The sequence below is a fragment of the Topomyia yanbarensis genome, chromosome 2 (assembly GCF_030247195.1).
Source record: "Topomyia yanbarensis strain Yona2022 chromosome 2, ASM3024719v1, whole genome shotgun sequence".
NCBI lineage: Eukaryota > Metazoa > Arthropoda > Insecta > Diptera > Culicidae > Topomyia > Topomyia yanbarensis.
The window spans coordinates 109,921,185-109,934,776 of NC_080671.1; the positions used below are offsets into that span (position 1 = coordinate 109,921,185).

At 38.4% G+C, this 13,592-nt stretch overlaps 1 long non-coding RNA gene across 2 annotated transcripts; it reads right to left on the bottom strand.

The window, feature by feature from the left end:
• Nucleotides 1–540: 540 nt before the first annotated feature.
• On the bottom strand, nucleotides 541–11,007 carry LOC131679165 (uncharacterized). Of its 2 annotated transcripts, XR_009303809.1 has the most exons (4): nucleotides 2,658–11,005; nucleotides 2,420–2,575; nucleotides 2,061–2,361; nucleotides 541–2,003 (listed from the first exon to the last, which is right to left on the bottom strand). It is a non-coding gene; the product is annotated as an uncharacterized LOC131679165 (long non-coding RNA). The 2 variants fall into 2 exon arrangements; XR_009303808.1 differs by having other exon boundaries at nucleotides 2,420–11,007.
• Between the last annotated feature and the right edge of the window lie 2,585 nt (nucleotides 11,008–13,592).

The following is a 13,592-nucleotide window of genomic DNA, read 5'->3' on the forward strand; positions in this document are numbered from 1 at the left end:
GGTCCGGACCCCCAAGATCCACCACTCTGGAGCATACTTTTCGATGTTTTCCACTTCCAAACTTCCGATTCAGAGTTAAGCTAAATGTCAAACGATTTACATACACTAAACACGGTATTTTGATTGGATATTTTAACTCCCAAACCGGTACGAACGCCAGGAGAGTGTTACCAAAACGCTTTTGCGCGGGAACTCTACACCACTGCCCAGTAAATTTTGTAGAGCTCAATCGGCCCGATTATCAGGCCGATGATCGGGCCGACTAAGCCCGATAACGGGCCGATCAGAGCAGGATATCGGGTTTATATCCTGCAATTTTGCACCATTTGCATGAACCGCGTCAACCTTCAAATATGCCAAACGCATCGACGTAATCGGACCGACGTGAGCCCGATGTAGAACTATAGAAAATCGGGCGATCGTCGTGCTCATTATTTTCGTTTTCTTCTTATTTTAAACGTTTGGGTTTTCTTTTTTTTTTCAAATAAAAACAAAAACAGCAATATTTTTTTGATTCAACATTTTTATTAGCGTCAGGCTTTTTAAAATATTAGTTGCAAATTATATAATTTTTTGATGTAGGCGTGTGATTAATACCTCGAATCGCATTATTTTCCGATAAAATGGTATCGGCCATAAACGCCGTCCGATTCCGTACGTACCGAAATCCAAGCACAGGAAAACGATACGTGGTATTTCCGATGATATGATTTTAGCAGTAACGGTTAAGTGGGCGTCCCAAACGTAAATTATGTATCGGATTGATGTGCTGTAACCGGAGCCGAGCTGACGGTAGCAGTTGTACTTCCGAAAGCAAATCCCGTGGTTTACTTCGGTTGCTCTATCGTTTTTACATTTTCCACCGGTTTCGGTTACCTAGGCCAGGATCCTTGATCGGGCTGTTAACTATTGCTGAAATACCGCTCATTGTCGGGACGGAAGCCGTTTCTTCTCTTCAACCTTCGGTGGTGCATCCGCGGTGTCTATCGTATAAAATGAACCCTGCGATGGCGTAACTATAGGCGATTCCTCGTCTTCATCAAAATCATCACTCAAGCAGCTCAGAATCAACGATGATTTCGAGCGCTCGAACCTCTTCAAAACAACCTTGGCATAGGCGATTTATCCTTTGGCTTAATGAAACTGATTCGTCCGCCTACTTTATCATCATCATCCTTATCTTCACTGTCTGTGGACGTGGGTCGAACCACCGTTTCTTCATGTCATGGACGTTGTATTTTTTGTTAAACAACGTTAGTTTTAGTGGCGGATATTCCATCAGAGGCAGTTGAAACTCCGGAACAATTCTCGTAATATGTGGCAAAGGAGCGGAATCAATCCTACTTAATTTTGCCGGTTTGCTCGATTCAATCATGCTAACTGGAACCGTCGCATCCAATGTTGCCGGCGTCGAGAAAGACATCCACATTTAATCGTGCCGGCCGGTGCGCTACGTGTTCCACTTTCGGAGTGTTCATCACCAGGCTCGAGCTAAGTGAACTTATTATTTTTACTACATTTCTTCGTCTGTAGCTGCTGATTCGTCGACCCTCGACACGGGTGCGAAGCCGTGTATGTAATTTCCCGAGCTTGCTTCGTACCAGCTTCGCCTGAATCAACCTCCGATAGTTCCTTACATTGTTTCTTGATCCAATCGGCATCCAGTTCTGTTGAAGGCGCAATCACACTATTTTCCGCATCAATCTTATCCTCGTGTCTATGTGTTCGGACCATCTTCAGATGAGGTTCCGCCGGAATGAGCAACGATCCCTCCCGTAAAATGTTCCACCTTGTGTCAGCCTGAAACACGGACTTCTCTGACGGGGAAATCCGAACCAATGGTAGCTATCGAAGAATTATTTCTCCTCCACCACACAGGAAATTGACCCGGCTTCGAGTACAGGCTAGTCATCGATTGACTCCTATTTAACGGCGATTGCGTTTTATCGTGGTTCTTTACCAACCGGTTAACCAATCCTCGGCTCTGAACATCCGTGTAAATCCTGCAAAATTAAACTTGAATTAGAACCTATAAAGGACGTGTAAACTTGCAAACTCACTTAGGATCAATCAATCGATCCATACTGGACCCGGACGCCGTTCAGCTGCTTCTAAAATTTGTCCTGCTATTTTGCAACGGAGAGGTAGGCTTCTTTTCCCAACTCCAACATGTCGTACCGGACTGTCGTAAAGATTCCCCCGGATACCGCTGCTGTCCAGCTGTGTCGACTCTGCCATCGGACTACTCAGCTTTCTGCTCAAATTACCACTGCTCAGTTCCCCTCGGGCACCGCCGCTGCCAGCGATCCCTCCACTAGCAAAGGCGAACGACGTGTATCGGCTGCCGTTGTGGTTCATTTCCTGGAAAGAAAAAAAAGTTTGGTAATTGGGGATCCAAGAATCAGAAATGTAAACAAACCACACAAAGTAATCACGAAATAATTGTGCAACGATTAGATTATTAGTGGTTCAATAGGAGCTCCGGAGTAACACTTGCATTTTTCGACCACTACTAATTGTCCTTACTTTTGTACAGTTTCCATAATGCAAGGATATAAAAAGACGACGGTTTGTGCTATTCAAGGAAGTCAGATTGTCAGGTGATACAGACTATTACTATACTGAAAGTTTTTCTATCCGACAAAGTTTATCGTTACCATTAATTTGAAATATTTAGACGATCGCAAAACTTTGAAACTCGGAAAGCATTTGGACTCGAACGAGTTTGCATGACACTGGTTTCTGGGAAGGTTAATGTGTCTGGATTAGTGTCCAGGGTGGACTATCATGGAGATCAGGTGTAAACAATTCTACCAAAAAAAGTCCTGAATACGTGTCACGAAAACGAATAATTACCGAATTCCATGATCACGTTCAACACCTGAAAAAAAACGAATCTGTGAATAAATTTGAATAGATTATACGAATAATACGGTGCACTGTTTTGGCTTTTTATCTAAGGGATCAGATTGGAATGACCTAGATTATCGGGGTCTGATGGGACTGGTGGAGAGGGATCTGAGGGGGTTTAACGAGTTGGGGTTAGGACATGGCGGTGCGATATGTGGGGGAGTAACCCTTCGCCGCACACTCCAGTTAAAACCCAGAGTACATTTTTCTCGAGAGTTGTCCTACTGGAGCAGTAGAGCTAGGGTCTCGACAGGACTCCCAACAATACAATTGAAAACGAGACGGGAAATGTTACCCACTAAACTACTTAAGGCCAATTTCAGTGGGCCGTGATTCTGAATGTGATATTCATTTTACGGTTCAGATATGTGCGGGCGTAGGGAGTTCGCGATTGCGTGTATCATAGTGAAGGGTTTAGGCGTTTGTACATTAACGTTTTCGATCGCGTGTGAGTTTCTATGTCGCGTATGTTAACGTGTATGTAACTTCGCGTGTATAAATTATATTTTATGACCGTGTGCCTTTCGCAGATTCGCATGTGTTCTTGGATGATCGCGGACCGTGAATCAGATACGTAATTTTTGGTGTACGGTTCAGATGCAAGAAGAAAGTGAGTTTTTCCATATCACTAGAGTTCACTAGTGTAGCCATGGAACGTGTTGTCAAGTGGATATGAACGACCAAAAATAAAATCGCAAGGACAGAACATGCTTCGTAAAACCTGCTTCAAATGGTTTGAATGTGAAATTCTTATATAAACTTCAAGCATAAAAATCGAACTGGGGTTCTACTCTGTAAGAGTCGGATTAAATAACATTCAGTATAAAAACCGGAAAAATTAACCGATTCTTACAAAGTAGTTTTTTAGCCGACTTTTTATCTTGAACGTCGCGATATACGGATACTCTTGCATACGAATTATTTAATTTTAACCGGTTTTTAAACTGGAGGTTCATCCTTGTCGAGTTTTGCGGTTGACAACTTTTTTAGCGTTTTTTATGCTGAAGGATCTCAGTCCGATTCTTACGCTTGAAGTTTATTTCTGATCTTTACATTCTAATAGCGGGTTTAATGAAACATTTTCTTTCCTTGTGAGTTTTATTTTCCGTTGTTCATATGGGCATTATTTTTTGATTGGTCCAACTAAATGTATGATGTTAAGGGACCCACGTAGACCGAAATTTGAGATTTTTTGAACCCAGCACCCCCCTCTCCCTAGTAGACTTAAGTAGACTTTTGCCAACCCCCTCCGCCTCTAAAGGCTAAGTAGACTTTTCGATTTTTTTATTTGTGGAAAAAATGAAAATAGCAAGAAGCACATTATACGGTCAAATAAAAATTTAACCTGAGACGTTCAGATTTCTTTCAAGCTTTTCAAATATTAAGAACAAAAACAAACATTGATGAATAAAGCTTTTGACATTGGTTTTTTGTGTACTACTGCTCAAATCAATTAGTATCAATTTAAGGAAATATAAAATCAAAATATTTTTCTCCGAAATACAAGACTTGTATGTCGAATTTTATAAATTTCTTACAGCTTTGAGAAAGGTTTCCGTTTTGATTTCACTATACTATAAGTTGGACTTATAAGAACACCGTGTAGTATGTAATATAATACAAGTGTGAATTTAAAAGTGCTTTCAAATATTTGTATAGCGAAATACTTCTTTTCTAAGTAAGTCACACAAGAATGTTTCAAAAGATATATTGCTATAACTAATTCAAGTTTAGCTGAAATGTTACTTTTACCAACAGTGCATGATTGCTAAGCTAGCAAGTACTTTTTGAGCATTAGTGGAGCGTAAAAATTGATAAACTTTAGCTAACAATTTGCAATTATACTGTCGATGTTAAGTATTATCTAGACTGAAATATTTAACTAAACATGCACGCAAAATTTCAATTTTCGTGAACAAATTTCAATATTTCTAAGATAATGGGATAATTTGAATTGTCTTATTCGATTAAAGGGACGAAACTATCCAAATCTTTCCGAAAATATCTATTTTTCTTGTGTAATCAATAGTCATATTTCCTAAGTAAGTATTATCGCTAAGTATTAAACCTTAACTGCGAATATTTATATAGTAGAATCGGATTGCCAGGATTTGCACCGGGTCAAAACGTAAAATTTAACGGGTGTTTCAAGATTTTGAAATTAGTGTAAACGATTGCAAAAGAAATTTCAAACTGATCAACTCGAGTGAACGCTTTGTTGTAGAAGTTTAACTACACAGCTTGAGTCACCGAAATTATTAAATTAAAAATTAAAAAAATCAGACTACCTCAAAATCAAAAATCGCCTTGTTATCATGGTGGTTTTAATGCTTAACCACAGAGAACAGACGTCCATCTTCAGCATTCAACTTGTGTAAAATCTCTAACGGTTTCGAAGGTAGTTGGGATATCCAAACCAGGTGCGCTACTGTCGTCATTTTTTTTGTGGCTGAGTTTGACAGAATTGACAGCGATTATTCCTCTACCCAGTGAAACTAGTCCGGAACCGGTTCGGAATTCCAGCTCAAATGCATCAACCGATAGAGACGGAATCGGTTGCTTTCTTTGAGCAAGATTCCATACTGAATCCATTCAGGATTTCGAACCGGTTCCGGAATGGATTTGACGGATAGTTGGGATAGGTTGGGGTGGCGGCGCTAGTGTTTATCGTATATTAATTCAAATGTTTACACACGTTTTTAAAATATTTTTGTTCGATCATGGATGTCTGTTCTCTGTGGCTTAACTTTGACCATTTTTGAACTTTAACTGGTTCATACATTTAATGGTCCATGCGTGTCTGCTAGTGGTGTCTGAGATGATAATTCACGACTGCAGGATTTTACAGTCAAAATCTTTTACGGAGAGGAATTTTGGGAGATCGTCTTTAGAACTGTCATTTTGTGTTATTCCTAGAATTCTACAACAAAGCGATCACTCGAGTTAATCAGTTTGAATTTTACTATATCTAAATATACGCAAGAAAGGTTGTTGCTTTGTCCAATTATGTGGGTTCTGGGTTGAGTGGTTGCCTAAAGAGAAGTTACTTCAATAGTGTACTAGCTTCGAAGTGTCTGCATAAATACATCTAGCTGGATCGACTAGTATGTTGAACCCAATTCGCTTTAAATCCCATTAGTAATACGAAAATTACAAAAAAAAAATTAAAATCTACGCATATTTCTCCACCCTCGTAGACAAACGTAAATTTTTGCTAGACCACCCGTCCACCCTATGAGTCCACGTTTATGAACGGCCCCTAAGTTGCTAGGACGGAGGATAAAGATTTCCGGACGAGACCGATTCACCGATATTATCAAGTTTGCGAGATCGCGAACGTAAGTGTGCGTATATTATCGCGAAGGGCGTAAGCGTTCGTATGTTAATGTATATGTCGCATGTGCTTGCATGCATAAATTCTTTTTTTTTCAAGAGTTGTCCTACTGGAGCTGTAGAGCTAGATTCTCGGAAAGGCTCCCCGTCAAAATCACATGCTACAATTTGCAAACGAGACAGGCAATGGCGCCCAATAAAACACTGCTTTAGACCAATTGTAGCGAGCCGTGATTCTGAATGTGATATTCATTGTACGGTTCAGGTATGTCGGGCGTAGGGACTTCGCGATCGCGTGTATCATCGCGAAGAACTCGAGCATTTGTACGTTAACGTGTTCGATCGCGTGTGCGTTTGTATGTCGCGTGTGCTAACTTGTATGTAACTTCGCGTATATAAATTGTTTTTTAAAACCGTGTGCCTTTCGCACATTCGCGTGTGTTCTTGAATGATCGCGCGCGGACCGTGAATCCAATACTTTATTTTTGGTGTACGGCTCACCAGAGGTGGGAAAATACCGGTTGAGTACCGGTACGGTAAACCAAATTTTCACAAGTGTTTATGTTTCCTTTACATTGTGTGCGGTATTATCGCTGGTTGTGTTTATACGAGACACGAAAACCAAACCGAGTTTCGTTTACACACAACCGTGGTTTGGTTTTGATTTTCGTTTACCGGTGCACGAGTATAAGAAGGAAACACGAGAATGACGAAACCAAACTTCGGTTGTGTTGCGGTTGTGTATTCGGGTTGATGTTTATCGGCAGTGCTAGTGCTGCTAGTATTGTTATTAAGAATTCTAAACAAATTTCTTTATAATATAGGGTATTTTTTCGGTAATTGAAAAAATGACTTCAGACATATTTCTGTTCAAATAATCTATGTTCGTGGTCATAAATGGCATTCCTTAACTCAATATTGTGACATTTTCATAATGATTTATTATCAGGAAGTTTGCAATATGGGTATGTTTGGTATGGGAAACTGCCCAAAAATCGAAAGTAAAAGGAAATTTAATAGCCTCCGCTATTTTTATACCTATGATAGAAGATCAAAATTTATGATGACGGTATATTCAAGATATTCTGTCATCTAGAATCACGCGACATGGACATTTTTAATATAAGAAATATGTCAAAAGATCGCAAATTGATGCCTGCCGTCATTTAAAATCTGAAAGGGCGAGCTATATTCAATACTACTGGTATTCAATAACGTTTTAATGGTAAAAAATATCATGAAACAAGGGTATTTTTGATATCAAAAAGTTGTGTAGAGATTAAAAATTGTTATTCGTCGTCATTTTGCATCCCAATATGGTGTTATTTCATAACGATTTAGCATTTAAAAGCATGCATATTTAAATAGGCATATATTGCCAAGGAAACGAAACATGAATTGCGTCGTAAATTAGGCGGTTCAAATGGCGGTTGTAATGAGACAGACAACTTCGTGATTGGACACAATGTGAACAATTTTTTTTATTCAAATTATTGCGCTACATTTTTAAAAAAATTAATTGTTCTGCAGTAGATTTACATACACACATCGACTGGTATCGCAGGAAATATTTATTCCTTTAAGAAACTTAGTTTTTAATGGCGGTCTATAAAATGAAAGTGTTTTTGTTATTCGTTAGTTGGTTACTGTTCTCAATGAATTAAGTTTTTTTTGTAATTGAATAATTTAATGGTAGTTTTCTCTAAACTCGAATGTTCGCGACCAAACCTTCTAGATGTTTCAAAACGATGTACAGTAACAGCAAAAATAACAGAAATGCGTATTACCAGCATTCAGTAAATAAGAACCTAATCGTGAGTTGCGTCTGAGTTGCTTACCATATGTGAATAACACACACATACACGCAATTGCCTCTGTGCAAGGATAGATGTATCAATACGGCGCGCCGTAGCAGTAATAATAAGGATATATGTATACAAAAGGCGAGTGTGTGCTCGAGATTATTCGAGAATCGCCTAACCAGCGCAACCAGACGTGGATTAGATCTCATTGATACGACTATTGGCGATATAAATACAGGCCACTTTGAATACATTGAGTGTTAATGTGAAGTTTCAAGTGATTCAAGTCATGCTTAATTGATTTCATTAATTTTATTGATTTCATTAATTTTATTGATTTCATTAATTTAATTGATTTTATTGTTTTTGTTATTTTATTGACATCGCTGATTTCATTGTTTTCTTTAATTTCAATTTAAACATTTTGACATTAACATCAATTTATATGCTCTAGATAATTTTGCCAAATCAAATATATCTACATTTCATTGTTCAGCATTGAAACAAACCTCAATTGTTGAACTTTTAACAACTGCTCAGAACCAGCCATTTCGATATTACCCCATTGACTCTCAACAACTAATTGAACTCAATCCAGTTGTCTATTCGGCAGCACTGCAGACGAATTTACTGCTTCTTCTTTCAACCGAAGCACCGTGTACAGAAAAAAACCAAGCTCGATTTTCTAAAGCCAAACCGAAACCACTGCTGAGAATACATCAACACAAGTTGAAATTCGTACACACATGTAAACGGTGCTGAGTGGCTCGGTTTGGTTTTATAAACTGAGACTCGGTGCAGGTTTTTCTTTCGTTTACCGTGTGAACGAAATCCAAACCGAATACGATGTGCATCACTCGTTTACACGTGTTGAGATTTTGGGAACCATACCAGTGTATGTACGCACCGGTTGGTTTTCTTACCCACCTCTGCGGCTCACATGCTAGAAGAAAGTTAGGTTTTCCATATCACTAGAGTTCCCGGATATGTCGCCGTGGAACGTGTTGTCTCGTAACATATGAGCGTTATTTTTTTATTGGTCCTACTGAATGTATTGATCTAAGTTATTAGGACAGAGGGTAACGGTTTCCGGACGTGACCGCAACGGACGTTTGTAACTTCGTAAGTGCTTAAACGTTCGTTGATCGCGGGCGTAGGTGTGCGTTATTAATCGCAAAGGGCTTAAGCTTAAATTCTGCAATGAATGTATAAAGGTGAAACATTTTCCAAAATATGACCACAACTGCTTCGATTTGTAGTATTAGGTCATTAACAGCCATTCAAAGTCTCTTTGGCCACATTGGTCACCATCATCGGTTCTGGAAGCCCCGGCGGAAGCATCCAAATTCAGAATAACAGTCACATCGGTTTCTCGGAGTTGGCTTGACCGATTCAACCAAACTTAGTCTCAAATGAAAGTTGTTGCGCCCCCGTAAATGGCTATTTAATTTCATCACGATCCGACTTCCGGTTCCGGAGTTACAGGTTGTGGCGTGCGATCACATAGCAAATTCCGATTCAAACCGATACTCCGATGAAAGCAAAAAAGGTAAAAATTTCGCTATAATGTCTTTCAAACAACTTAAATTTGCACTCGTTTTCGGGCTCTTCATCGAGACAGAAGTTGTTTTTTCTAGTCCGTAGTGCTGTGTGTGGCGATAAAGTGTAGTGCTAATCCGCATTCAAGGTTATTTAGCCAGTTTGGTTCGGTCCTCAGTCTTTTGTTCGCGTGTGAGAATTAAACAATAGCCAGCTGTATAAGCTTCTAAGGCTCCCCCCTGGCCCAAATGCTATCCAGAACTCTCAACTGGTCCATTTGTGGTCTTCTTTCGGCCCAAGACTAAATCACTGAATCTTCTTCAACAAGACCTGACAGAACGGTTCTCGGCTGTGACCGAAATTTCAAAGGTCCACTCGGACAAGGTAAGGGTGTTGCTAGCCAACTCAAAGCAGGCAAACGATATTGCTTGCTGTGAGAACTTTATGCGGGATTATAACGTGTATATTCCAGCTGTAAAGGTACAATCCGAAGGCGTCGTCACCGATGAGAGTTTGACGTGCGAGAATATGCTGACCGTTTTGGAGACCGCTTACTTCAGCCAGTGAAAATACTTGAGTGCAAACGTTTGCACTCAGTAGTAGTTGCGGGGGATGGTTCAAAAACGTACCCCCAATCAAACTCTTATCGTGTGACCTTCGCTGGTACCGCTTTGCCAAATTTCGTCCTCTTGCACAAGGTTCGTCTGCCTGTGCGTCTGTTTGTGCCGCGGGTCATGAATTGAACAAAGTGTAAACAATTGGGTCACACAGCCACCCATTGTAGCAATAAGGCCCGCTGTGGAAAATGCGGGGAGAATCATCTAGATGATTCGTGCAGTAAGCAAGCCGAAAAGTGTCCTTATTGTGCGGAGAGTCTGCATGATATATCGGCATGTGCCGCGTACAAACTACGCGGGGATAAGCTGAAACGTTCCCTTGCGGGACAATCCACATTCTTTCGCAGAAATGTTAAAGAATGCTACGCCAACATCCTCAACAAACATCTATGCTCACTTGCCTCCTGACGAGGGCGAGGCTGGTAACCCACAAGAGGGAACATCTACTAGGGTGTCTAGAAGTTATAAGAAGAGGAGGAACATTTCCTCTCCTAAAGTTCCTTGTAAAGGCCAGAAGATGTACCTTGACGGGGCTCCGAAAGTGACATCTATTGGAAGTGTTGCAACCAAACCAAAGCAATTAGCTCCTGGTCTCGGAGGATTAAGCTCAGAGAAGGAGTTCCCAGCACTTCCAGGAACATCAAAAAACCCAAGTGTTCCTTTGTTTCAGTTCGAGAATAATCACAGCACTGGAATTATAAAACTCTCGGACATAGTGGACTGAATAATAAAAACCGATTTAATCCACCTAGCAGTGAGATGAGACATTTCTTACACATTTCACTATTGGATTAGTTTGCAGAACTCACGAGAAGTAGGCACCCAACTAGAGGTGGGATGAAAACAGTTTCTAGACTTGCACGAATAAAATCTCGAATAAACTGAATAAATTATAGAAATCAACAAAACGACCGAAATAAAAAAGTAAAGCAAAAAATGAAACAATAGGTTTTTATATTCATAAAATGAGTAGAAAAATTAATGGAAATCAGAATTATAATATACACGAATCAAATTAGATTAGGTTATTACATAAAAATTAAGATTATATTTAGAAATAGTTATAAGATTAATAGAATAAATTGACTCATACTAACAAATTGAATGAAATAAAACGAATGATTGAAATGCATAAAATTAAAGATATGAATAAAATGAATCAAATGAATCAAATTAATTGAATTAATCAAATGAATCAAATAAATCAAATGAATCAAATATATCAAATGGATTAAATAAATCAAATGAATCAAATGAATTAAATGAATCAAATGAATCAAATGAATCAAATTAATCAAATGAATCACACCAATCAAATGAATCAAATGAATCAAATAAATCATATGAATCAAATGAATCGAATGAATCAAATGAATCAAATGAATCAAATGAATCAAATGAATCAAATGAATCATATGAATCATATGAATCTTATGAATCATATGAATCATATGAACCATATGAATCATATGAATCATATGAATCAAATGAATCAAATGAATCACATGAATCACATGAATCAAATTAATCAAATTAATCAAATGAATTAAATGAATCAAATTGATTTAATTCATCCAGTGAATACAATGAATCAAATTAATGAAATGGATCAAATGAATAAAAAGAATGGATGAACAAAATGAATAAAGTAAAAAATAAATGAAATGCATAAATAAAACAAACGAATTAAATAAACAAAATGAGCTGAAGTGATAAAATGAATAAAAAGAAGAAAATGAGCAAAATTAAATGCATTGATTAAAATGAAAAATTGAACAATGGTAAAAGGTTATAAATTAATATAAAGAAATAAATTGAATCAAAAAAATTATTTGGATGAAATGATTAAAACTGAAAAAGTAGATTATTAAAATGAAGAAACTGGAAAATATGAATAAAATGCATACAATGAAAACAATGAATGATATGAGTAAAATGCACAAAAAGAATAAACTGATCAGAGTGAATCCAAAGAATGAAACGAATAAAATAAGTACGATTGTCTTGCGTTGCTCTCAACCGAAATTCATATGGCCTATGCTAGCAAAGAGCAGAAGGCATCAGTGTTCCTAGATATTAAGGGGGCTTTTGATTCAGTTTCGATCAACATTCTTTCAGAGAAGCTGCACCAGCATGGTCTTTCAGCGACTTTAAACAACTTTTTACTAAACTTGTTGTCGGAAAAGCACATGCATTTTTCGCATGGTGACTTATCGACATCACGATTTAGCTACATGGGCCTTCCCCAGGGTTCATGTCTAAGCCTCTTTTATACAATTTCTATGTCAACGACATTGATGAATGTCTTGACAATTCCTGCACTTTAAGGCAACTTGCAGACGATGGTGTGGTTTCTGTAACGGGACCCAAAGCTGTCGATCTACAAGGACCATTACAGAATACCTTGGACAATTTGTCTGCTTGGGCTATTAACCCATTATAACCCAGGGATTTCAAAGAGTGAGCCAAATGCAGTGATATCTTCAATTCCACCAAAAAATGTATCAAAGATTATGGGAAAAATAAAATCACCGCTTAAAATGTGTTTGAGAATGAAAATATCTCGTGCAAAAAATTTCGTACGCTTAAATAAAAACAATAAATTTTAAGTTGTTTGACATATTTCTTCGGATTTTCAGATAAAAAACACTTCTTTTACACCTGTAGGAACGTTTTGTCACACAATGGAATTATTATCACGAATTCCAACAATAAAATTCAATTAAATGTATTGCTTACTTTTCAGCCGCCATTTTCCCCAACTATACACGGTTCAAAAATGTAAACAAAATTATAAAAAATGGCAGTTGTCTTATTACACAATGAAATATGAGGTGCAATGATCCCATTAGTGCAATAATAAAGCAGTTAGATGCCAAAATTCTGCAGTAAATACGCGTTAAACGACGGATAGTTCTGCGTATGAAATTTCATACGCTAGGATATAATGGGTTAAGCTGGGTATCGAATTCTCTACGGATAAAACTGAGCTAGTTGTATTTTCTAGGAAGCGTGAACCAGCACAACTACAGCTTCTATTAATGGGTCAAACTATCGCTCAGGTCTTCACAGTAAAATATCTAAGGGTCTGGTTCGACTCGAAAGGTACTTGGGGATGCCATATTCGGTATCTGAAACAGAAATGCCAGCAAAACATCAACTTTCTTCGTACAATAACCGGAACATGGTGGGGTGCCCACCCAGGAGACCTAATTAGGTTGTATCAAACAACGATACTGTCGGTAATGGAATACAGATGCTTCTGCTTTCGCTCCGCCGCGAACATACATTTCATCAAATTCGAAAGAATTCAGTATCGTTGTTTGCGTATCGCCTTAGGATGCATGCAGTCGACCCATACGATGAGTCTCGAAGTGCTGTCGGGCGTTCT